Source organism: Callospermophilus lateralis, chromosome 6 (genome assembly GCF_048772815.1).
Source record: "Callospermophilus lateralis isolate mCalLat2 chromosome 6, mCalLat2.hap1, whole genome shotgun sequence".
Classification (NCBI taxonomy): domain Eukaryota; kingdom Metazoa; phylum Chordata; class Mammalia; order Rodentia; family Sciuridae; genus Callospermophilus; species Callospermophilus lateralis.
Genome location: NC_135310.1, coordinates 127,896,433 through 127,923,025, shown reverse-complemented (window position 1 = coordinate 127,923,025; position 26,593 = coordinate 127,896,433). Strand labels below are relative to the sequence as shown.

Sequence of the window (26,593 nt, the reverse complement as noted above, 5' to 3'; positions counted from 1 at the left end):
TTTAAATCAATTATGTACACACATCACTCCAATTTCTTCTGGACTCCTCCATTTGTTTCTAAATGAAAGAAAAACACCCTTGATTGCATAGCTGTTTCTTGTGGATTTGTTACTTACTGATTTGAAATAATCACTCCAAAATAGAGCAGCTTAAATTTACTAGGGTTTATCATCCTGCGACTTTCCTATGGGTGAATAAAGAAGGCTGGAAGACTGGTTGGCAGGGAAATATTTCATTCACAGCTTATTCCTGTAGCTCTTGGCCACATCCCTCAGTTTCTGGCCATGGGGGACTGCCTTTAGATGATTGTGTAGTAGAAGATGACTTGGCCAAGGGTGAATGATCCAAGAGAGAGCAGAACAAGCAGGAAACCCCAGTGTGTTTTTGTCTGTGGCCACACACCATCGATTCTGCTTTGTCTCTTCACTAGAGGTGAATTTCAAGTCCAGCCATGTTCATAGGGAGGGAAACTAGTTCCCCTTTCTGAGTATCAAGGAACTTGTGTTCAGTTGAAAACCACCTTAGTCATTCTTCTGACCACAAATTATTCATATTCCTTCACATGCACATTAAACTGCTTTCCATTCAAGATTTCCCAAAGTCTCATTTCATCACCTACCAGTGTCAACTCCAGAGCTTCATCATCTAAATCAGGTCCAGGTGCAGATGAGTCTCCTTGAATAAACTGAGGTCAGCACTGCTCTCCACCTACAGTTCACAAAATCTCACTCTGTGGACTAAGAGAGGAGCTATCTGCACCCTGACAAAGCTCGTATACAATGATGAGGCACAGATGTTGGTCCCAGGAAGTCCTGGCTCCTTTTGATAAGAGGAGAAGGCTTTAGGGACTCAGAAATAGGGAAAACCTGTAAAATTTCTCTAGGCCACAAAGACTCCTAAGGAGGTAAAGCCTGTGAAATTTCTGTGTTTCTTCCTAATGTCTTTCTTCCACTTTTAAAAGCTTTGCTTGTTCCAGGAGTTTCTGACATGGAACTTTTGAAACAATTATGTTTCATCCATCTTCCTTCAGGCTTTGAATGAAGCCTGTTTTCCTTTGTTTTGGTTTAGATATGAGATATCCCCCAAAAGGTCCTGTGTGAGGCAATGCAGCCACATTCATAGGTGAAATGATGTTATTATGAGAGTTATAACCTAATAAATGAATTGATCCACTGAGAGGGATTAACTCAATGGTAATTGTAGGCAAGTAGGGTGTGGGGAGGAGGTAGGCCCCTGGGTGTGCTTGCATTCATGGTGTATATTTTGTCCTGCTTCCTGATGGCCATGTCCTGAGCTGCTTTTCTCCTCCACACCCTTCTGCCCTGATGTTCTGCTCACCTCAGGCCCAGAGCAATGGAGTTGGCTGTCCAGGCTCTGAGACCACTGAGTCCCAAAAACACAAAAAAACTTTTCCTCTTTTATGTTGTTCTTATTAGTTGTTTTGGTCACAGTGACTGAAAGCTCACTAAAACACCTTACAATTTTGAATTAGAGTAAGTTTGGAGGACACCTGCTCACTAAATTCAGAATACATTTCTTCTGCAGAGAGAACAAAGCTGAAGGCCAAGTCCCTGACCCTGCAGTCTCCACAGAAGATGGGAGAGAGATGCCCACTCAGGCCTGCTCACTGCAGGGTCACTAAGTCTGCATAGGTACATTTCCTGCCCTTGTCACTTCCCTCCCTCTTCTTTAAAATTAGGCTAATTTTCAAGATTTTGGAAATGGGACTTTTGAAAGAATTAAGTTTCTTTCATCTTTCTTCAAAGGTGGCTGTAAATAAAACCCATATTCCCACCAATCTAATTTGACAATGTTCTGGAGCAGAGAGCATTATGGCCTGGCTTCCTTCCTCCCAGATAGTATCACAGCTGCCCAATAACAACTTGAGTCCTAACCTCTTCTTCCCAGAGTGGAATGTTGTGCTTCTTAGTAAAAATTTATCCTCTTTTTTTGTGTGTTAGTGAAAGAGAGAGAAGGAGAAGGAAAAGGAGAAGAAGAAGGATCTCTTTTACTTATCTTATGAGGCACCAATTTTACTTGTTTGGGGCTGCATCCTCCCCTCCCCTCTTCTCCCCCTCCTCCCTTTTTCTCCTTCTCTTCCTTTTCTTTCCCTCTCTCCCTCCCTCCCTTCCTTCCTTCCCTCCTCTCCACTCTCATGACCATATGTAGTCTCAATCATCCCTTAAATACCTTATCTCCAAACAGTTACATTGGGATTAGAACTGCAACAAATGAATTTTTCTGGGTGGGGTTGTATAAGCACTTGGTCCTCCCCCAGGCTCTTGTTGCATACAGAGCATTCATCTCTCCAATACCCCCCAAATTTTGACTCAATCCAGCATCATTTAGAATATTTTATAACCATATTCTCCGCTAAATATTATTTAAATTAGATATGGGTCATGCCTGCACATGGTACAATTCATCTTGAAGCAGATGTCTCTCCAGCTGTGATCCTGGGAAATCAGACACCACCAGGGCTCAGCTGGGCAGTCCTGACTCCCAGGCTCCAGGAAGCAACAGCCTGGCCTGTGGAAACCACAGTGTGTCTCCCTCTTTGAGTCCTATTTGGAGGCTGTCTTGTCCCCAGTCCCGTGCATCTGATGGAGTGGTAGCCTGTGCTGGGAGCGGCAGCCTTGATTTTCTAATTTAATTGAAATTCTCTTAGTTAATTCCCTTAAAATTTTCCACTATATTTTCATTAGTGGTTGCTCTAGGATTTACTACGTAAGAAACTACTTCATATTTATTACTAACTTAATTTCTGCAAGATATGAAAAATCTATTTTTTAGTTAATTAATTTTAATTAGGTATATATGACAGCAGAATGCATTTTGATTCATTGTACAAAATTGTGACACAACTTTTTATTTCTGTGGTTGTACACAACATAGCATTTCACCATATGTGCAATCATACATGTACCTAGGGTAATGACGTCCATCTCATTCCACCATCTTTCCTGCCCCATGCCCAAGATACAAAAAAAAATCTTGATAGTTGTATTTTCTGTTCTTTTTAGTGCTTTTATCTTTAAATACATATCTGAATGTTATAAACCCAACAATATATTTTAAGTATTCCTTTGTGTATAAGATTATGTTTCTTTGTTTTCAAGCTCACTGATTTTTATTCTCCAGTGCAGGGTCTACCATTTATCCTACTTCACATCTCAGATACTTTCATGTTTGGAAACTTGTGATCTCTTCTATTTATTTATCTATTTTGTGATACTAGGGATCAAACTCAGGGCCCTGTGCATGGTAGGCAAGAATTGTAACCCTGGATCATTTTATTTATTTTGAGACATGTTCTAACTAAGTTTCACTTGAACTTGTAATCCTCCTCCCTCAGTCTCCTGAGTAGCTGGAATTATAAGCTTTTGTTACCATGCCTGATTTTTTTTGGTCTCTTATGTAACCTTCTGAGCATGAGGAATTCATTTACAATAATTGTCTTAATATTAAGCTTTCTGGATTGTTTTTTTCTGCTGCGTGTATGTTGCATTTTTTGTCTTCATTGCATTGCTAACTTTGTGTTTGATGCCACACATTATTCACTGATAGCATCACAGACCCTTCTGCATATCTTTCTAATGTCTAGCAAATTTTAGGCTTTCCAGCTTTATGTTTCCAGTGAGAACAGAAACTTTTTCTAGTCTTGTGTATACCAACCTAATATTTCTCCTTCTGTGCTTTTGGACTCTCTTTTCCCTGCCCTTGGATGGTGTTCTCTCATGCGTGTACTGATGAATGGAGGACTTGAGAGGTGCCCTCTGAAGACCTCCAGTGCTGTTATTTCCAGCAGGCTTCTCTATGTGCCTTCATCTTGCATATTCTGCTATTGTGGCCTGTTCAAATGCATGTGTCTGTCTCCTCAACTCTTTGAGGCTTCTGGGCTGTGTAGGGCTCCTCCTCCCTGTCCTGAGAACTGCATCCAGGAAAGAAGATGGACACTGAAGGCCTCACCTCTTTAATTTTTTTTCTCTCAGATATTTCAATCTCTGTCATACTTGCCCAAAGACTGAATGTCTCTCTATATTTTCATGTGCTTTTTAAAAATTGTATTTCTTAGTTGTAGATGGACACAATATCTTTATTTTATTTTTATGTGGTACTAAGGACTAAACCCAGGGACTTGCACATGCTAGGTGAGCACTCTACCACTGAGCTACAATACCAGCCCAATATTTTCAGTGCTTTTATGAATTTATAGTTTTGCTTAGTCCAGTATAACTCAAAGCAAATGTCAATGAATCAAAGTTTTAAAACAACTGTTGTGATTTTATTTTCTAATAACTAAATTTGATGTCTTTGAAAAATGGTGAATTCGTTGTTAGTTTCCTACTTCTGCAGGCCGTGTGAAGGTTGTCATATTTTTCGTTATACATAATACTGGTTATGATACTTAATTTTCTATTTCTTAATTCACATATGGATATATATAAACCTGATTCTACCAGCTGTTGTTTTGCAGATTTTCATTCCTGTTGTTGTTTTCCATTTATATTTACACTTTTCTCTTTTTTTCTATTATGTGTAAATAAGCACTTTTTTTATCAAACAGTTCAGCATCAGAACAAGATTTCCAATTCTAAAAGATTTTTCTTTACATAGCATTACACTCTGAGATTATATTAGAAGAAACTGATACTGTGTCCTGTTCCAGTTTCTCTTTTGCAATTGGGTAACTTGCTTTGACCTAAAAAGTCTCAATTTCTCTCACACTTGTTAATGCAGTATTAGTTTTATTTCAGATAATACAATTATACCAGTGCCAGTTTAAGAGACCTGTTTTATAGCGACATATGGCCAACTACAACAAAAACTCATAATCATTTTTACTTACAAAGGCAAATCATCCTTAATATAAAGAAAAGAAAGGACTTTACAGAAGTATGTAAGGCAGATGAACCCAGAAATAACATTCATTGAAAGGTAATACTACATATCCAATAATCCCATAGGATAAATTAATTACTCAGAGTAACGTGAAATTTAAATTACCCCTTGGGCCTTTGACAATGTAATTGCTAAGGCTTTTTGTAAATTCTAATTAATGATCTAAATTAGCCACTATTTATCAGAATGATTTAACCAGAAGATTATAAACCTCAATAATTACAAGAGGCTTTAACTTTATCCTGTGTAACTTCTTTATCCAGTATTCCACAAATAAAGCTGTTCTTAGATTGCCCTTAAGATTTATAATCAATTAATTGAGTGCCTATTAAGTGCAAGGCACTGTGCTCGGTGCTGAGAATGTAGTGGTGACAGCATTCTTTGCCTAGAGCAGTGATATCAGCCTGCTGAATAACGGAATACTTGGCTAGAGGAGCATGCACCAATATTCCAAGAATCAAAGCTGTCCAATTTCAGTGATTCAAAAAGCAAATGGTAAATATAAGACATTTGCATTGTTTTGCTTGAGTGCAGTTGCATCAGATGAGAGTATTCAATGCTTTCTCTGTAAATTTTAGTTTTAGGCAGACAGAGAAGACTGATTCACATTCTTCTAACAGAACATAAAAATTCAGCCAAAAGTAGTTCATTATAAATACTGCTAATTGAAGTGAAGCTATTCACCACTATTTTCATTGCATGAAAAATGGAAAGGTTCAAAAACTCTTCTTTTCCACAAATGGGATCCCCTCCCTCTTCTAGAGACACTGTCTTTATTAATGGAGCCTCAGATCAAATGCTTTTGTAGCATCTGCAGCACAAGGGCTTCTCACACTGAGGCCAATGCCATTTGTGCTTTCTCACAAGTGCTGTCATCCCTCCCTCCACATCAGCCCTCCTGCTCTCCACAGCAGTGAAGGTCATTTTGATCTTCAGAACAAGATGATCCTTGACCAATGGGTCATGTTTTCCAACTAAACAGAAACCTCTATTAGACTCTGTTTTATCCATGCAGGAATCTGTAATGGAGCAAGTGCTAGGATTAGTAGAGCTCAGGGAACACACAGAGCTGAGTGGAGAAGATGGGAACCTAAGAGGAATTTATCTAAGATGAGAAATCATGAGCTCCTCCTCTCTGCTATTCCCATTCTCTGGTTCCTTTAAAAATATTGGAGGATTGATGCGAAATACAATCCAATATCCACTCTGGGTTTTGTGGGAATATGACAAGAAAAGTGACTCCTGCTGTCATCAAAAATTAGAGATACCCAGAGGAGATGAGACCAGAACTCCTACTTATTAACAAGAACAGGGATAAATCTCTAACTGAGGAACCAAAAAAGATAAGAGCAGAAGGTCACACTCAGGTCTTAGCCTATGGTAACCCAGTGGCATGATGCCCTCCCTGCCCATGGTCCGGGAGACAGGAGCAGCCCTGGTGATGCCTGAGTCCCTGTCATCATAGATGCTGGTGGGTTGAGGTTCAACTGAAGGGACAAGAAGTAAAGATAATGGAAGACAATCCGGATGAGGAGTGACCACATCAAAGCCCAGGATGGACTGGACACAGACTGGGAGCCACCTCTCCACCATCAGCTCCTTTCATCTTTCTCCTGTCCCCACCTGAGGCAGATTCAGCAGAGCAGATATATGGATTATGGAAGGTTTCAAGTTTTCTCTCTGAAGTTTTAGGAATCTTCCTTTCATTTATTCACTCATCAGCCACATTTCATGGCATCAATGTGAAATACAAATCAATATCCTGATTCAGGTTTTCAAGGTGGAAGGAAGAATCTACAGCTCAGGGGACTATTTAGAGCTAAGCCAGGAGTGGAGATGTCCCTGCCCCACCTCTGCTACACAGGACAGTTGATTGAGGAAGAGAACAGGACAGTGTGGGAGGCGTCTTTGTGCTCACAGATGTGCTCTTCTCACCCATTCCTCACATTATGATGATAGGAGCACAGACTTACAGACATATGGTTAGATACCAGTTGCTCAAGGAGAAGTCAGGACCTCTTAAAACTGTAGTAGGGAGCAGGAAGAGAATTGAAAAAAAAAAAATCCCTGTAGCACTCAATCCCGCAGAATGCAGCTGTCTCACGCTGTTAAAAAAAAGTATTATGAACAAAAATTCAGATCCCTACTTGTAATGGAGACCCTCTGAACAACCCATTAAACACTCAAAATGTCAAAAATCCAGACAGTGCCTGTAACTCAGGAGTCTTTCCATTCCCCAATCGCTCTTCCTCTCTGGCTCTCCAGGGTCTCACCTTTTTAAGCAGTGAGAGACACATCAGAGTCCTGGGCACTGTCATTACCTGAGCAGAACAAATACAGAAATGGGTCAGAGCCCACAGGAGATGAGTCTAGTGGAGGAATTATGGGATGGATCAGTTCCTCCATTGCTCCCCTCTATACTACCCAAAAGGTCTCAGGGATCACTCTTCTTCATACTTACAGGCAGCTGGAGCATAGGGCCCCCCCTTTTTTTTACTCCTGTGGGAAGAAAGCATCCTGTGAGAGAGCAGGTTGGAGATAGATCTTAGAGGTGCCCCCTAGTGCTGGACACTGGGGAAGTCTCCAGAACTGTGACTGCAGATGTAGGGAAGGATCTGGAGACAAGAAGAAAGTAGCTGGGTAAAGATGGAGCCAATTGTTCTTCTGGAGGTCTGTCTTCAGCAGGGAAATTCCCCTCTGATCTCTAAATGCTGGAAATCAATTCCCCTTCACCACAAGCATCACAAGGATAAAATTGTCCTTTAATTCTTATGTGCTTTACAAAGAGCAAACATGGTCCAGGTTGGGTAAGCATGTTTATGTAGATATCACTTCCCATTAACAAGGCAGGGCACACTTCTACCAGGTGCTTGAAACCACCAATGGTTCAAAAATTCAGACCCTGAACTTTTTCTACCATGTTTTTTTCTTTTCCACAAGACAAAAGTGACCACAGTTCCAGTGACAACAGCTTCAAGAAGGACCAGCAACAATTCCCATGATGGGGATGGTGGGCTGAGGGGTGACTCTGTGAGGAGAAGGGAAGTCAGGTGAGGGGTCCTGATCCCCAGCTCTCAGTCTCCACACTGCTGAGGGTCTCCAGAAATTCTCCTGCTTTCCTGACAACAGGCTCTGTGCCCTCAACCCCTCCTTACCCCATCTCAGGGTGAGGAGCTCAGGCAGTCCCTCATGGTGCACAGGACATGTGTCTCTTTCCTCCTCTCCAACAAGCACCACCATAGCTTCCCATTTCTGGAAGTTTCCATTCCCTACAGGCCTGGTCTCCCCAAGCTCCATGTCCTGGGTCTAATGCCCCCCATCTGTTGCCAGTTCAGGATGATCTCCTTAGGGTAGAAGCTGAGGGCCCAGCACCTCAGAGCACTTCAGGGCTAGGGTGGTGAGTCACCTTTGACTTTGGGGGATCTGGAAGGAAGAATGGGGAAATTCAGACATTTTTGCATTACCTCTTCAGGGCCACCATCCAAAGAATGCACAACACGATTGGGATGGGCAAGGGAGCATAGAGCCTACACACTATCCTGGACCAAGGCCTCTGACATAATCTACTATTCCTTTAAAAGTTCTAGAACGAGGCTGAGACAACTCAGTGTAAGAGGCTTCTGGTGTCTGAGAGGGACTTCAGGTTCTGGTCTTGGTAGAGGCTGAGATTGGAAAAGCTGGAGTCAGACCTCTAAACACACTAGGTTGAAGTGGACCTGACATTCTGTCCTTGAGTCCAAGATTGCTGCCAGAGACCTGTGGTCAGTTATTTATTGTCTTTCTCAGTAGCCAAGGGTAGACTGGACCCCTTACTTATTCTCAGTGAAAGAGGCCTTCAGTTTCTCTCTAGTATAACTCCTGGGAATCCAGGCTGACTCTCTCCCCTCTGGAGAGAAGCAGGGCGGTTTTCTACAGTGGGTGCCATTCTCCTCCCCTCCTTGTGCGAAGCAGAAAGAGGGATCTACAGGAGATCAAGTAGTTGTTCAGCTGCTGCTCATATCTAAGTGCTGCAGTGTCTCCTTCCTATTCTCGAGGTATCTGGTGAGCCACTCCACACAGATGCCCTTCAGGTAGGTCCTGAGGTGGTCCCTGAAACCAGCCACCTCCCACTTGCACTGTGTGATCTGAGCCGCCAAGTCTCCAGGAGCATAGGGACTCCTTCTGGGAGATGTAATCCATGCCATCATCCGTGAGCTGCTCATACAGGGAGCAGGTGCCCATCTGCCTGGATCTCGCAACCAAACATCAGCTGGAGTGTATGAGAGCCTGTCCCTGCCTGGCGGTAAGCCATGTCCCACCACCGCCCACCCGACGGTTTTCCCCCTCAACTGAGGAGGGAACCTGGCCCCAGTCCTCACGGGTGCTTTCTGGATTGAGGATCTCAGCCATCCTGCATCTTTGGATCCCTCAGCCTCGGGGTGAAGCCGGCTGGGGACTCTCTGCTGGACTAGGGACCTTCCGTGAGGGAAATGAGCAGTTGTGCCCTCCTACAGGCCCGGGGTTACTCTCTGCCTTCACTCTGGTTGTAGTAGCCCCTCAGGGTGTTGAAGTCCACTCGGTCACTCTGTGCAAAGAACTGGGGCTCTGTCAGGAGTGTCCAAGCAGAAAGACCTGATCCAGGCTGGGAGAATGAGAAGCCAAACTCCAGGGTGATGGGGAATCCCCAGTGATGTGTCCATACTCCAGACCCGGAGAGCCATGCCCTGGGGACTTGAGACTTTGCCCTGAGTGTGCTTCAGTACCAATCGATCTTTTTTATTTTTTTATTATTTTTTTTATTTCAAAATGCACTTTGATTCATTGTACATTGTCTCGAGTCATCCATGGACACTGTGTATGTGTGTGTGTGTGTGTATGTGTGTGTGTGTTACGCACATTTGAGCATATGAGGGAACTGGACTGACTTGCTGCCTGATTGGACTGTGCAATATATTTGTGCCTTTTCTCTCCTTCCTGTGATCCTACACAACACCTGAGATGGGTGTGACCACAAAACACCACCAAGCAAGACTCCACCTTCTGAAATTCAATTTCTTGCCTTATTTGGGTGGTTCTTTCTATTCGGTGACTTTTCCCCAATAAATTCCAGGGTTTAGGGCATGTTCTCTCTCTTGCCTGCCTCTTGCCTCACTTGCTCCCCTTGCCTTCAGGGTGGGAGCTTAATTGTGAGGCTGCAGAACTGTCCTGAACACTAAAAAAGGTATTTTCTGTGTTTGTGTGTTTTTTTTCATTGCCAGCCCAATCCACCTGGAGTGACCCTGATTCCACCACATATGACCCTGGTTCCATTGCACAATGTAACAGTACATGATGTAGCATTGTACCACATGTGCAATCATACATGGACTTAGGGTAATGAAGTTCAACTCATTCCACCATCTTTCCTGCCTCAATACCCCCTTCCCAACCCTCCTCCCCTTTGCCCAATCAGTTACCAATCACTCTTTGTCACACTGTCCCCTTGTTTCCTGCTTCAGTGGTCAATCAGCAGTTCTTAAACGTTTTGGTTTCAGGATCTTTATATGCTCTTAGAAAGTAGTGTGCACTCCAGAGGTAATCTGTTTATGTGGATTATGTCTATCAATATTTTGCATAAATTTCATTTATTTGTTGATATTTTATTCCTCAGAGTATTGATAATTATTTGCATATTGACAGAAATAATAGTTTCAAAGAGAAATAACAGTTTTCCAAAATAAAAATATTTAGTTGGACAACGGATCATTTTGCTTTTTACAATTTTGAAAGTCCTTCTTATTTGTCATTAGAAAACCACTATATAGGCATATCTTCTGCATTTAAGTTGTGATTTTGGTTGAATAAAAAAATGCAGCCTCACTAAAATGTCTTGAAAGAATTTTTTAATAACATTTTCAATAGCTGTGGCTATTCATCTTTGAGATTACACCAAATTGACATAAACATTAGCTTCTTGAAGATTCTTTATTATATGCACTCTGAAACATTATCATTAAATAGTTCATATTCTGTTGCACTAAAGTCTGTGTCTTACACATTAAATTGATATCTTGATGTTTTTTGAAATCATGAACTATTTGATGAAGTTATTTAGACCTTCTAGTGTTAACATATATAAGTGAAAATAATTAAGAAGTCATATGTTGATATTACCACAGTTCACCAGAAAGTGTTTTAGGTACTTGGGAATTTGACAAGTTGATGGTGGTGGATTCAGGTTTTCCTAGATTCTGATTTTCTCTCGAAAGCATAAATTTTATCATTAAATATACTGCTGTCTGTGGATTGTCTTGAAGGAACAGGCTCAGGTCATTTTTTAGAATGTTGGTCAAATATTAAAGTCTAAGGAATATGTTCTCTGTCAATTCATTTTTTTGAGGGGTGTGGGCAATTGAACTCAGGAGCACTCTACCACTGACTCACAGCCTCAGCCCTCTTTTGTATTTTTTTTAAACAAATCCCAGGCTACCATCATTTGAGGATTTAAAAAAATACATTTTATTGGTTGTTGGTGGACGTTTATTTATTTATATGTGGTGCTGAAAATCCATAGTCAGTGCCTCACACATGCTAGGTAAGCACTCTTCCACTGAGCCACAACCCCAGCCCTCCTCTTTTGTATTTTATTTAGAGAGAGGGTCTCACTAAATTGCTTAGTACTTCACTTTTGTTCAGGCTGGCTTTCAATTTACAATCCTACTGCATCAACCTCCTGATTCTCTGGGATTAGAGATGTGGGCCCCCCTGCCCCACCTTTCTGCCATTTGTTTTTTTTAAGCAGGAGTGGTATTACACAAAAATGGGGAAGGAACAACTCACCAAATTGGTTTTTAAAACACAAATACCCTCCTTTTTAATGTAGCAAAAGTGCTTTGTGTGTACTTCCCATTCTATCAAACAACTGTTTCTATAATGTGGATTCTACTATACACATTCTACTATATAAATCTGGTCTTACTAGAAACCACATGGAAACTACTATATAAGAAAATAAGAATGCTACCTCTATACTTCTGTTTTATCTTCTTCTTTCTGTGATTATTTTTAAACATAGACTATCCAAATACATCGGACACATGACTTGTGCAGAATTGAGAAACAGAGAGATATGAGACGCATGGTGAACACACAGGAAAATGACAGACAAATTTTACTGAAAAAATATGAACATTAAGTGAAAATGGAGTAACCAAGCCAATCACAAGGCAGAGTGTGTTGCCTTGGGTAAAAGAATATGACCAGACTATGCTGGAGGAGATTCACTTCACAGCCACAAATATATTAAAATCTAACCTGAACCATTGGCACATTCAAGGGAACCATAGGAAATCTGAAGTACTTACACAAATGTCAAACAAAACTATTTTTTTTAAATAACAGGGACATTTTGTAATGATATGCTAGTCAGCTTTCCGTCACTGTGACTACACACCTAAGACAATCAATTTATAAGGTAGAACGGCTTATTTCACTCAAGGTTTCAGAGATTACAGTGCACTGGTTGTTGGACCTGCTGCCCTGGGGCCAGTGGCCCAGTGAGCATCACTCTGGGGAAGACTTGGTGACCAAAGTGCTCACTTCAGATTGGCCAGGAAGAAAAGACAGGCAAGAAAGGGTCAGGTACCAACATTCTCTTCAGGGTCCAGCCCCAAATGAGGTGACTTTCTCTCACCAGGCTCCTCCACTTAAAGGCTTCACCTTCTTCCCATAGTGCCACGAGCTAGTGACCAAGCCTTTAACACCTATGTTTGTGGGGGGACACTTAACCAAATCATAGCAAATGATGAAAGTATCAATCCTTCAGAAAGACAGATTAATTCAAAATATATGTGTACCTAATCACCAAGCACCAAAAATATAGTCATATACCACAGAATAGTGTTTTGGTCAACAATGTTCCTGTAAATCATATCACCTAGCAGCATCTTGGCTCTCTTAGCTTGTGTAATGTACGTGCACTCTGTGATGTCACACAACACTGAAATGACCAAATGATGCATTTCTCAGTATCCCTGTTGGTAAGCAACACATGATTACACAAGAAAACAAACCTAGTAGAAATGAAAAGAGAAATGCCAAATGCAGAAATACTAGTTGGAGACCTCCTCAATATTCCACATCTGGTGATGGATAAAATACTAAGCAAAAGATAAAAACAGATTTGACCAACACTATACACCACATAAACCTAGTGGACATCTATAAACACTGTGTTCAACAACAGCTGAATATACATTTTTAAAAAACATTTATTTTTTAGGTGTAGTTGGACACAGTACCTTTATTTTATTCATTTATTTTTATGTGGTGCTGAGGATTGAACCCAGGGCCTCTCAAGTGCTAGATGAACTCTCTACCACTAAGCCACAATTCCAACCCCTGAATACACATTTTTTTTTTCAAATGCATGTGGAGGATTCTTCAGGATGCACCATATGCTAGTCTGTAAGATTAACATTAATCCCTTTGACAGCATAGAAATAATACAAACACATTCTCTGACCAGAATGGAATGAAATTAGTAAATAATCATATACTAAAAGAAATTAGGAAAAGTCACAAGTGTATGGAAAATTTTAAAACACTCCAGAAGAATAAATGACTTGAAAAAATTAAAACAATGTTAGAAAACACTCTCAAATTAATGAAAATGAAAGAACAATTCACCAAATCTGTGAGATACTAATCAAGGGGTAGTTAGGAGAAGATTAATAGCAGTAAATTTGTAGCTATAAATGCCTGCATTAAAAAAGAGAAGTATTTCAAATGAATAACCAAACCTTGCACCTAAAGGCACAGGAAAAAGAAGAGCAAACTAAAACCCAAACAACCATAGAGAAGGAAATAGTAAATAAATAGTAGACAGAAAAGTAGGAAATATTAGAAAATAATGAAGTAGACAATAGTAAAGCAGTCAGTGAAAGCAAATATGATGCTTTGGAAAGATGAACAAATTGACAAATTGTTAGCTGGACACAGTAAATAAAATAAGACTAAAATATTTAGAATCAAAAAGAAAGAGAGGCAATAGTATTTACAACAATAGAGACAGTTTATAGTACAACGTGAACAGTGGTAGGCAAAACATTGTATAATATCTGTAAAGTGGACAAATTATAAGTAGACAAAAAAAACCTAATTATGTTGACTCAGGAAGAAATAGACATTATGAATATACCTAGAACAAGTGAAGACATTCAATTAGTACTAATATATTTTACAAAACTACCCCAAAATAAAAGTCCTTCTCCAAATGATTTTACTGGTGATTTTTAGCAAATAGGTAAAGGAGAATTATTGACTGCAGCTCAGGCTACTGGCTAATTAAGGGAATTCTAGAGTTTGCTTAGGTTTGAATTTTGACTCTATCATTTAAGGATTGTGAGAATTTGGGAAAGTTTTTGAACCATCTGTGTCTCTGATTCACCTTCTGTAACATGGGGATGACAGTGCTTGTTGTACTGAACATTCATGAACTTGTTAGAACAATGCTAGGCATATAATAAACCTGCATACTTGTTTGTTAAGTCAGTAAATGAATGGTTTCTTAAATATGAGAATTAAAGAATTAATTCCAATTCTTCACAAATTCTTCCAAGAGGAGGAGGGAATAATTCTATGAGGCCAGTAATACTCTGATACTACAGTCAAAGACATTGCATTGAAAAAAGAAGGATTGCAGAGCAAAGTCTCATGAAAAGAGATTCAAAAATCCTGAACAAATCCTACTTAACAAAAATTAGCAACACAAAATAATCCTACACTACAACCAAAATGGAATTTATCCCAGGAAACGGTAGTTTGTTTTAACATCCCCAATTTAATTAATGTAATACATCATAATATTACAATGAAAACCAAAAGCCACAAAATCATCTTAATAAGCACAGAAAAACATTGCACACAAGTAAAACTCATTCATATTGTAAAGAAAATACATAATTCTCTCCAGTTGCAGATGATAAGATTTACCATACGAAAACATTTAAGAAAATCAATAAACAATTATTAAAACTAAGAGTTCACCTGTTTCAGGATATAAGACTCTTTGTTCTTGGATATACTTGTAATGAACAATCTTCAAATGAAAATAAGAAAATCATTCTATGTTCAACATCATTTAAGGATGAAATATGAATGACATCAGCAAGATGGTTGAGTAAGAGATATCAGCCTTCATCTCCCTCCAGGGGGAAAAATAAAGATCACTAACCATGAACAAAAGTATTATTGATGTTCCAATTAAGAATATGTGCCAATTTGCAGGTAATGGATGAAGTTAGAGAAGATAATGCTAATCAAAGTTAGCCAATCCCACAAAACTAAATGCCAAATGTTTTCTTTGATATAAGGACACTGATTCATTATGGAATAGGGAGTGGGAGCAAGAGAGGAACAGACAAACTCTAGATAGGGCAGAGGGTTTAGAGGGGAAGGGAGGGGTCATGGGGTTATTAATGATGGTAAAATGTGATGATCATTATTATACAAAGAACATGTATGAAAACATGAATTGGTGTGAATATACCACAGATATGAAAAATTGTACTCTACATATGTAATAAGAATTGTAATGCATTCCACTATCATGTATAAATAAAAATAAAGTAAAAAAGCTCTTTCCGTTAGAAAAGACTGTATCCCAACAAGATAAAAAATAAATAAAATGAGAAAATAAGCACACAGCAAGGATCACTGTAGGACAGCATCCTTGGGACATCAGGAGATGGCTAAGAGTCAAGAAGAAAGGGCTACCAGTTTCAGGAATGTGGGAGGTTCTACTCTGGTCCTCTGAGGTCTGCTCTGCAGAAGACATCAGTAGCATTTGTCACTGGAGTAACCAATAGAGGGCACGTGTCTGACTTGCCCTGACAGATATTTTCTCTATTCAGTCCTGAGAAAATAACATGCAATCAGGAAGATGAAGCTACAGAAAGCTATAAATGTCAGAAAATGTTAGGACTTGCAGGTGGTAAAAACTGTAAGCTTTATCCTACATTTAATAGTGAGAGTAAGTTAAGTATCAAAAGCCAAAGCCTGGTGCAATGGCACTTACCTGTCATCCCACTTCTCAGGAGGCTGAGGAAAGAGGATCACAGGTTCAAGTCCAGCCTTGGCAACTTAACAAGATCATGTGTAAAATAAAACAATTTTAAAAATGGGCTGAGGATGAAGCTCAGTGGCAGAGCTCTAGGTTAGTTTAAGAGTGACCCAGGGGTCAATTCCAGTACTGCTGAAGAGAGCAAGGAAGGAAGAGGGCAGATGTCAGGAAGGTCATTCAGTGGCTAAACTTGTGTGTGACTGCAAATTTCAGGCTCCTGACTCCTCCTCTAACACAATTTCCATTATACCATGGGAAGGACAAACTGAAGATGCCTGGAAAAGGGCTGAGACTCATCTCCTTCTGGTGCATTTACTCACAGAAAATGAAGGATTCACATGAAGCCAAACATAAAGGACACAAGAAGCAACAGGTCTGTCCCAGACAGGTCTGTTCTTGCACTGGGGATGATACAGCATGGGTGTCTCTCAGGAGTACAGAGAAGAAAGGGAGGATCTCCTTCTGCCAGGAGAGGATCTGAACTGTTAAGGTCACCAGGGAGAAATTTTCGGTTCTCACAACACTGAGCCTGGATGAAAATTCCCTGATGGTATAGTGACCTTGATTTTTTGGTCATGGCAGTTAACATTTGCTAATGCAGAAAAAGGGGCTACTATTTTTCTTTTCAGGATTCTTTCCAATGGCAAACAGTCCCATTGTTTAAACTGTACGAAATCAGGCCCTAGCTGACCCTATGTACCTGAGATGTACACAACTTTCCTATGACTTTTTGTGAAAACCTGCCAAGCAGTGGGTTTTTAGTTATTAGAACCTGTGATTGCCATCACTCACTGGCCGTCAGTGAGGGGTCAGAGGTGATAATCTCCTGTATGGCATTATTTGATTCTAGTCATGGCCAGGGGTCTGTCATTGTCACCATCCACTGGATCTGCCCCACTGACTTCCAGCAAGAGCTGGGGCGTGGTGTTCCATATCTTCACTATCAACATTCCACTTTGGTCCTGCAGTCCTTGCCTGCCTAAATTTCCCACCATGTGCAGCAGGGTTCAAAAACCTGAGTATGCAAAAGAATTGAGGACACTTGCCAAAAATGCAGATTCCTGCCTCCACACCAGGGACCCTCTGTGGCAGAGATGGAGAAATTTCTTTATAAGGAGAGCTCCTGGTGTTTTGGGATCACACTTAGAGAAAGATGTTCCTAGAGCATGCTTCTGAAACTTGTCGGGACACTTTTTTCAAGTGCATATACAGATTCTATCATGGGACAGTGGGCCATTCTATATTTATTCATATTTATTTATTTATTTATTCATTCTTTCATTCATTTATATCATATACTAGAGGGGGCTGGGGATATAGCTCAGTTGGTAGAGTGCTTGCCTCACATGCACAAGGCCCTTGGTTCAATCCCCAGCACCACAAAAAAACTAATAAACAAACAAACAAAAAGCTTCTTTGCTATATCATATACCAGAGGAAGTTGATGCTGCTGGTGACACTTTGAGTTGCCATGACCCAAAGATTTCTAACCTTTTCCTGGTCCTCAGGGAACAAAATTGCCAAGAACAAATTTGGTCCTCAACTTCCCCAATTCATGTGGAGTAGAAACTGTTCTCTCACCTTCACTCTGGACAGGTCCCCATGGAGGAGAGGGCACTGCTCTGGCTTGCCGGATACTATGTCTTTAGTTTAGCATATTCTCACTGTGGAGAGACCAACACATTGGGTCACTGAGAACTCTGGCTAACAGCCAAGGGCATGAGCTTGAACACAGATCCTCACTCTGGCCCAGCTGCACATTGTTGCCACTTGAGCCACCATCTTTATTGCAGCCAAATGAGAAAATTGTAGTCAAGTCTACCTAGCCTACTTGCTCCTAGAGTCCTGCTCTTCAACAACTAATTGTTGTTATCAGTTACCAAAATATTTGCATGTATGTGTTCCACATACAACTTAATGATTTGTTTTGTGCCTGCATTGTGAAATGATCACCAAAATCAAAATAGTTGACATATCTATCACCTCACATAGTTAACATTTTCTTTCCATCTTTCTTTTCATGTGTCTGTGTGTATGGTTAGAAAACTTAAGATCTTCCCTCTTAGCATATTTCAAGTCTACAGCGCAGTATTACTAGCTATAGTCACCATACTGAATATTAATACATTACATCTCCAGTACTTCTTCATCTTGCATCCCTTAAATTTAATACTCTCTGACCAGGACCTTGTTTCTACATCAGATTCAACAGACAGTGAGATTATGCAGACTTTCTGTACCTGGCTTATTTTATTTAGCACAATGTCCTCCTGATTCATTCATGTTATTGCAAATGAGAATATTTCTGAATATTAATTTTTAATTAATGAAAATATTTAAAAATTATATAGTTTATTGGGCTGAAAAATATTTTGTTACAATTGATTTCAAGCAGTAAATAACTACAACAGATATTAGCAACCAAAATGAGGTTCAATTTAAAAAATAAAAACAAACTGTAAAAGGATGGAGTTGAATTGGTGCTGGGTAATGGAACTTTGAGAACTTCAAAGAGAGTTTCTAGGAGAACTTGATTAGAAGAACTATTATAAATATTCTTCTTTATTTTCTTTTCTTTTGGTACCAGGGGCACTCATCAAGTTGGCCATATCTCTGGTCCTTTTTTTGTGAAAGGCTGCCACATATGTGACCTACATTCTCATCTTCTGATTGGTTTGAGGTGCTGCCGGTCACTTCCAGTGATCTGGCCACTTTCAAATGGCTACAGACTGTAGCTCTGATCTTGAGAGTAGTTATATACAAATGGGAAGATTTAACATTTTTACTTTGTTGCTGGTCCCCAAAAGAAAATGTTGAGCCTTTCATGACTGAGACAGTTAGTTGCTGGCGATAGAATTATATTACTCTCCCTAATCTTATTGAGAATGTTTTTTTCTTTACTAGAGTTCTAGAGATTTTGCCATGAAATGATGTAAATGCAAACAAATGCTTTTCTTGCATCTCTTTTAATGAACCAATGGCTTTTCACCTTGATTCTATTAATGTGATGATATGGATTTGGATTCTGTACTAAAAAGACCAAAATTGACTTCCTATAATATGATAAAATCAGGGGGAATAGGCATAGGTTTCTTTATGCATAGTTTTGTATTTGATTTCCTAATGTCTTTTTAAAATAGTTGTTTCCTCTTTTTATTATGTACAGACTTCTAATGATGAGTCCAAAATGGAACAACTAAAATTACCAGGGTTTATTTTCCTTCCCTTTCCTATAGACAATATTCAAGGCCAGCACTGGAAGGCTGATTGGCAGGGAAGGACCTCATTCACAGCTCATTTCTGGAGCACTTGGCCACAGCCCTCAGTTCCTTGCCATGGGGGACTCCCTTTAGGTGACTGTCCAGTCAAAGATGACTTAGCCAGGAACGAATGATACAACACAGAGCAGAGCAAGCAGGAAACCCCAGTGTCTTTATGACTGTGGCTGCACACCATCAATTCTGCTTTGTCTCATCACTAGAGGTGAATTTAAGAAGTCCAATCATGTTTATGGGGATAGGAAGGAGGTTTCTATTCTTGAGTATCAAGGAATTTGTGACCTTTGAAAACTACCATAGTAGACCACAAATTATTCCTATTCATTCCACATGTACAATAAACTGCTTTCCATTCAAGACTTCCAAAAACTCATTTCATCACCTAACCAGTGTCAACTCCAGAGTCTCATCATGTGAATCAGATCCAGGTATAGATGAGTCTCCTTGAAAAAACTGATGTTAGTGTAGCTCTACGTATACAGTTCATGAAAGCTCACCCTGTGGACTAAAGAGAAGAGCTAGCTGCACCCTGACAATCCTAATATACAATGGTGAGGCACAGATGCTGGTCTCAGGAAGTTCTGGCTCTTGTTGGTATGAAGAGGGCTCCAGGGCCTCAAAATAAATGAAATCTGTAAAATTTCTTTGGGCCACAGTGACTCCTACCCATAAAATTTCTTTCATTCTAATGCACCTGTCCCTGCTTTTAAATGTTTTCCTTGACCCAGAGCTTTTATGACATGGAACTTTTGAAATAATTAAATGTCTTCCATCTCCCATGTGGGAAGCTGCCCTAAATAAACACACACCATCAAGTCCTGACACAGGGGGCTGTGACCAATTACTACATTTTGTAGTGACTTGGGTGATGTCCCATGTCAGATAGCAATGTGTGGCTTCAAGTGTAGGCATACCCACTGGGGTTGAGTTAGGCTCACCTAATCCTTAGTAATCCTGCCCCTTTGTCCTTTTTGAGATAGAATATTCCATGGAAAGGTCTCCCTCAAAAAAAAGATGTGTTCAAAATCTGCTCTTTCTCTTTTTCTTTCCTGCCTCCCCCCCCCCGCCCCCCGTGGGAGGTATAGCTGAGGACTAGTCACTGACCCCAAAGAAAGGGTACTTTCTGTGTCTGTATCTTTATTTATTCCCCAAATTTAGTTGGAATGACCCTGATTGGTTCAGTCATGTGACGTGACATTCCATCAAAGCTGCCTTTGTATAAAACCTATTTTCCTACTGTTATGGTTTAGATATGACATGTCCCCAAAAATGTCCCATGTGAGACAATGCAAGAACATTCATAGGTGAAATGATACTATTAAGAGAGTTGTAACCTAGGAAGTGGGTTGATTCACTGAGAGGGTTTATTTGGGTGGTAATAGTATCAAGTAGGATGTGGGCAGAGGAGGTAGGTCACTGGAGTGTGTGCCTTTAGGGTGCATATTTTGTCTCCTGTAAGTGTAGCTCTCTCTCCTTCCTGGTTGCCATGTACTGAGCTGATTTTCTCCTCCACACCCTTCTACCCTGATGTTGTGTCTCACTCAGGCCCAGAGCAGTTTAGTTGGCCATCTATGGACTGTGATCTCTGAACCCCAAAAACACAAATAAACTTTTTCTTGTCAGTTCTTTTGGTCACAGTGACTCTAAGTTCATTCAAACATCTTCCAATTTAGAAACAGACTAAGATTATGGGCCATTCCCTCATTGAATTGGGAATACATTTTTTCTGTTGAAAGAAGGAAGCTGAAGGCCAGATAACTTAACCCTGGAAGTCTCCATAGAAGGATGGGAGCAGAGACGCCCACTCAGGACTGTCTAACTGCAGGATCCCTAAATCTGCACAGGTTCATTTCGTGCCTGTGTCACTTCTCTGCCTCTTTTGTACAAATTCTGCAAATTTCAGGGAGTTTGGAGATAGAACTTTTGAAACAATTAAGTCTTCTTTCATCTTTCTTCAAAGTTAGCTTTGAATAAAACCCATTTTCTCACCATTTTGTTTTCAAAATGTTTTGGAGCAGAGAGCATCATGGCCTGGCTTCCTTCCTCCCAGGCAGTACTACAGCTGCCCAACATCAACTTGACTCTGAATATTTATGGAACAAGAAGCCTATGGCCTAAACTTTTCCTTCCTGGGCAGAATGTTGTGTGTTCTGGTTACAATTTGGCGTGTGTGTGTGTGTGTGTGTTTGTGTGTGTGTGTGTGTGTTGATGGAGAGAGATAAAAAGAGAAGGAGAAGGAGAAAGAGTAGGACATTTTATTTTATTTTATTTACTTTGGTACTGAGAATTGAACCCAGGGGCACTTAACCACTGAGCCATATTTCCAGATTTTTTCTTTCTATTTTATGTATTGACAGGGTCTTGCTGAGTGGCTTAGGGCCTCACTAACTTGCTGAGGCTGACTTTGAACTTGTGATCTTGTGATCCTTGTGAGTCATTGGGAGCAAAAGACACCCTGAACAGTCAATTAAATACTCAAAATTTCTAAATTCAGAGAGTCCTTGTAACCCCGGAGTCTCCCCATACCCCTGATCCCCAGCTCTCAGTTCCCACAATGCTGAGAGTCTCCAGAAAGCCTACTGCTTTTCTGAAAAGAGACTCTATACCCTCATCCCCTTCTTACCCCATCTCAGGGTGAGGGGCTCAGGCATCCCCTCATGGTGCACATGGCACATGTATCTCTGCTTATCTCCAGCAGGCACCACCACAGCTGCCCATTTCTGGAAGTTTCCATCCCCTGCAAGTCTGGTCTCCACAAGCTCCATGTCCTGGGTCTGGTCCTCCCCATCCCGTTGCCAGTTTAGGGTGATCTCCTTGGTGTAGAAGCCCAGGGCCCAACACCTCAGAGTGATGTCCCCTTCAGGGTTAGTGTGGTGAGTCACACGTGTGAGAGGAAGAACAGGGAAATTCAGACATTCTTGCATTATGACTCCTGGGCCACTGAAGCAGTGCTCACGTGTTCATCCAGAGAATGCACAACAGGATTGGAGTGGAGGAGGGAGCATAAAACCAAAACATAAGTCTGGACTCGGGCTTCTGGCATAATCTTCTATACCTTGGAAAGTTCAAGAATCAGTTTGAGACAACCCTCTTACAAGGCTCCACATGTCTGACAGGGATTTCAGGTTTTGGCTGGGTGAAGGCTGATAAGTTGCAGTCAGACCTCCAAAGACCCTAGACTGGAGCTGAGACAAACACCTGATAGAAAGTCCCTTATTAGGTGTTGGGTGGGGGCAAAATTGCAAAATATGCAGTCAAAGGAAGAAATAAAGAATGTCACATGCTTCTGCCCTTTTCAATGCTTTAATCACTAAAATCACTCAATACAATTTCACTTTATAGGTTGTTAATCAAGAAAATGACAATCCTTAATGCTAGGTACTGCAATAGACATAATCAATTCACAGCAAATGATTCTAGATTAATTAATTACCCAGCAAAAATTCTAGATTAATTCTAAGCACTGCAAAACATACTTAATCATGATGGGCTAATGACAGACATTCCCTCTGCATGCTGAGTTCAAAAGTCTTAAGCCTTGGGCTTTATGTCCAGAAGATGCACACTCACTTGGACTGCGGTGATCAGGTCTGGAACCAAGGCAGGTTTTCCTGGCGTGGAGTGGAGTTCGGTTGAGGAGAGGGTTGCAGGGAGAAGTTGCTGCTCTCACCAGGGTCCAGATGAGGCAGTAGAGTTTGAGAGTGGTGAGGATCTCGCAGAGGATCAGAAATGATGACAAATGATGGCATGTCAGCCCAGGTCCTTATCAGCCTCTCCAGCTAGAGTGCATCTTTGTTTTGGCTAGCTGAATCCCCTGTTCATCAACTCTATTATTTATACTAAATTTTGGGCCTTTTGACCCCCATTTCAATCCTTATCAGCTACCACTGGATTTCTCAGTGACATTTACTCTGGGGTCAGAAACATCTGGTCTGGAGGTCTCCATCCTGATCTTTTCACCTTTCCCTCTTATCAGGCAAGGACAGCTTGCCAGGGGCTTCACTCTGTTTATCAGGGTGAGGGGAAATAACTTGTTTGGGGCCATACTGGAGGGCCCTGTGTGTGTGTGCCTGGTGAGACTGCAGGTTTCAAACTGGAGTTTTTAAAATGGAGTTGCTTAGGTTCAGGTCTAAGGCCATCCTCACAGTAAGGAATGTGGTGAGTTACTTAATGTCTTTCCCACCAGCCAGGGAAAGAGACTGGCTCTCTTACTTGTCCACAGAGCAGCCTTCAGTTCCTCTCTAGTATAGCACCTGGGACTCCAGGCTGACTCACTTCCTTCTGGAATGGAGCGGGTGGTGTTCTAGCATGGGTGTCTTTCTCTTCCCCTCCTTGTGGGAAGTGGGCAGAGAGATCCTAGGAGCTCAGGCAGATGTCCCACAATCCCTCATAGCTAAGCACTGCAGAGTCTCCTTTCCTTTCTCCAGATGTCTGGCGAGGGACTCTGCACACTCCCCTTCCAGGTACACCTGAAATCCCTGTGCCACACCAGCCTTCTCCCACATGTGCTGGGTAATCTGATCTGCAGAGTCCACAGTGGTCCAGGAGCTCAAGTTCTTGTTCAGGGTGAGGTAATCCTCCCCATCCTGGGCTTACTGGGTGAACCTGTGATGGAAGTGTCTATCAGGCCCCAATTCACATCCAGACATCCTCTGGAGGGTGTGAGAGCCTGTCAGGGTCTCCAAGGTCAGGAGCATCCCCAGTTTGCCCCCCCCCCTCGAGATTTTCCCTTAAACTGAAAAAGAAACCTGGTCGCAGTCCCTGGGGTGGCTTTCTGGGTGGACAGTATATGCAGGTTCCTCAGCCTTGGGGTGAACCACAGACAGGGGAATCCCTAATGACTGGGGACCATGCATGAGGTACTTGAGGGGTGTGACCTTTGCCAGGGGTCAGGGTCACTCACCTCCCTTGCTCTGGTTGTAGGAGCCAAGCATGGTGTTAAACTCCACCCTGTAATTCTTTGCAGTGCTCTTGCAAATCCATGTTAGTGTCCCAATACTTTGACCCCTTCCTGCTCCATCCACCAAGCTTGCAGCTCCTCCCTGGGATTCTCAGCGAGCTGTAGAAGCTCAAATTGCATGTTGTCCATGAAACCCACGAAGATGAAGTGGGGTCCCTGAGGCCAGGAAGATACATGACAGTGTGGAAATACCTCATGGAGTGGGAGCCTGAGGGGCAGGAGAGGCTGAGACTCCATGACCTTCTTTCTGCAGCCAGATGCCAGGTCCCAGGTTGAGGACACCAGGAGGAGAAGAGGGGGGTTCTAGAGACGATAAGGGGGTGAAGGCACGCGTGAGGGCAGAATTAGGGGCAGAGTGGAGGTATCAGGATGAGCATCTGCACGCTGGGGAGGATCTGGACCAAATTAGAGAGGACGCTAATTTCAGAGTCCTGTATGCTTAGGGTAATGCACCTACACTCCTTCCCTGGAGTCTGGTTCCCTCCTGACCCCGCACTTACCTGCCCAGGTCTCAGTCAGGGACAGGGCCCCCAGTAGTAGCAGGAGCAGAGTTCCTGGAGCCATTACCCTCATTCTCCACTACTGTGGGTATTCTTCATCCTGGCCAGTGGGTGGGGATTTTGAAACCTGAACCGTGGTCATGCTGATTGGCTTCTCTGGGAGCTAGACCTTACAAGCAATGGAGTGAGACCTTGGGCTGTTTCAGGAGTGTGCAGGCAGAAGGACCTGGCCCAGGTTGGGAGAGGGAGAAGAAAAATGCCAGGGAGAAGGTGAATCTCCAATGCTCCACATCCACACCCCAGACACAGCTGGAGACCCTGAGAGCCAGGCCCAGGGACCTGGAACTTTGCCCTGACCACTCTTCTCCTGAAAAGAGTGCTCTTTATCACAAAGTTCTCTGATGCCTGCTTCAGGGAAATCTGGAAGGGATTGGTCACAGGATCTTTTTGTGCTCCAAAGGTAAACATGTTCATGTGGAGTTGTTTAGGAATTAGAAATTAATTCCATTTTAAAAATAATATTTTATTCACTCAGAGTATTAATAAAAAATTGCATATCAAAAGAAACAATAGCTTGAAAGAGAAATAACTGTTTTCCAAAATAAAGATTTAATCAGAAGAGTGGATCTTTTTATTTTTCACAGTTTTGAAAGTCCTTTTAATTTGTCATTTTAGAAAACTGCTACATGTTCATAACTTCTGCATTTAGCTATTAATTTTGTTTGAAACCAAAAATGCAGCCTCACACTAATATGTGAGAGGAATCTTTTTAAAATAATGTTTTACGTTAATCTAGTTCTTCATCTTTGATAGCACACTAAATTCGCACCATATTAGCTTCTGAAAAGTTCTTTGCCAAATGGACCCTGAAACATTATTCTTGAATAGTTCATATTCTGTTGCATGAAAGGCTGTGGATGTGTCTTGCACATTGATTGCTTTTGTGCTAATGCATGATATTTTTTAAAATGACGCATTGTTCTATAAAGTTATATAGATCTTCTAGTGTACACACATTACAATTCGAGTAATCAAGAGGTCACATGTTGATAATACCACAGATTTCACCAGAAAGTGTTTTAAACATTGGGCAGTCCATCAAGTTCATAGTGGTGGATTCAGATTTTCCCAGACTCTGATTTTCTTCTAAGAGTGTACATTTTATCATTGAAAATATTGCTGTTAGTGGACAATCTAGAAGGGGGAGGTTCAGGTCATTTTTAAAAAAAAATTGGTCAAATATTGAAGCCTAAGGAATGGTTTCTCTATCATTCATTCTATATATCAGAAATAGATTTTTATGGTATCCCATAAAAATGGGGCTCGTCCAATTCACCACATGACTTTTGCTGACACAGATACCCTACTTTGCAATGTATCAGAAGTGTTTTATTTGTATTTACCATTCTATCAAGTAAGTTTTTTATAATGTGGATTTGAATGAAGATTTAATAAAGTCAGTAAGTTTTATTACTTCTAACAGGACATGTTTAAGTGAACTGGCATTTTCTCTCGTGCAGTTAAAACATGCTCAGAAATACAATAACTACTATTGCAGTTTGGTTCCTTGGTTTCAATCTTGCCAAGTTTTACTTCAGTGTAAGTAATGTTTTAGTGACATTATAAAATAGTTTTTGGTCATATGACTCCTGTGCAAAAATCTGAATAGATCCAAGGACTCCACAGATCACACTTTGGGAGCTGCTATTCTGAGTAAACTGTGAAGAGATCCCAACTGGTCCCAAGTTCTTTGCTTGATCCTCTACCACTATTCTCAATAATTGAAAAAAAAAAAAAAAACCTGTAAAATATATGATATTTTTGAACAAGTAATGGATTTATGCACAAGTATACACAAAAACAAAAGAAGTT

The 26,593-nt window shown here is 41.0% G+C and overlaps 2 pseudogenes; both read right to left on the bottom strand.

Annotated features, from left to right (window-relative positions):
• Nucleotides 1-7,180: 7,180 nt before the first annotated feature.
• LOC143402059 (class I histocompatibility antigen, B alpha chain-like) lies at nt 7,181-12,184 on the bottom strand (annotated as a pseudogene).
• A 7,455-nt stretch (nt 12,185-19,639) lies between these two features.
• LOC143402057 (class I histocompatibility antigen, Gogo-OKO alpha chain-like) lies at nt 19,640-24,785 on the bottom strand (annotated as a pseudogene).
• Between the last annotated feature and the right edge of the window lie 1,808 nt (nt 24,786-26,593).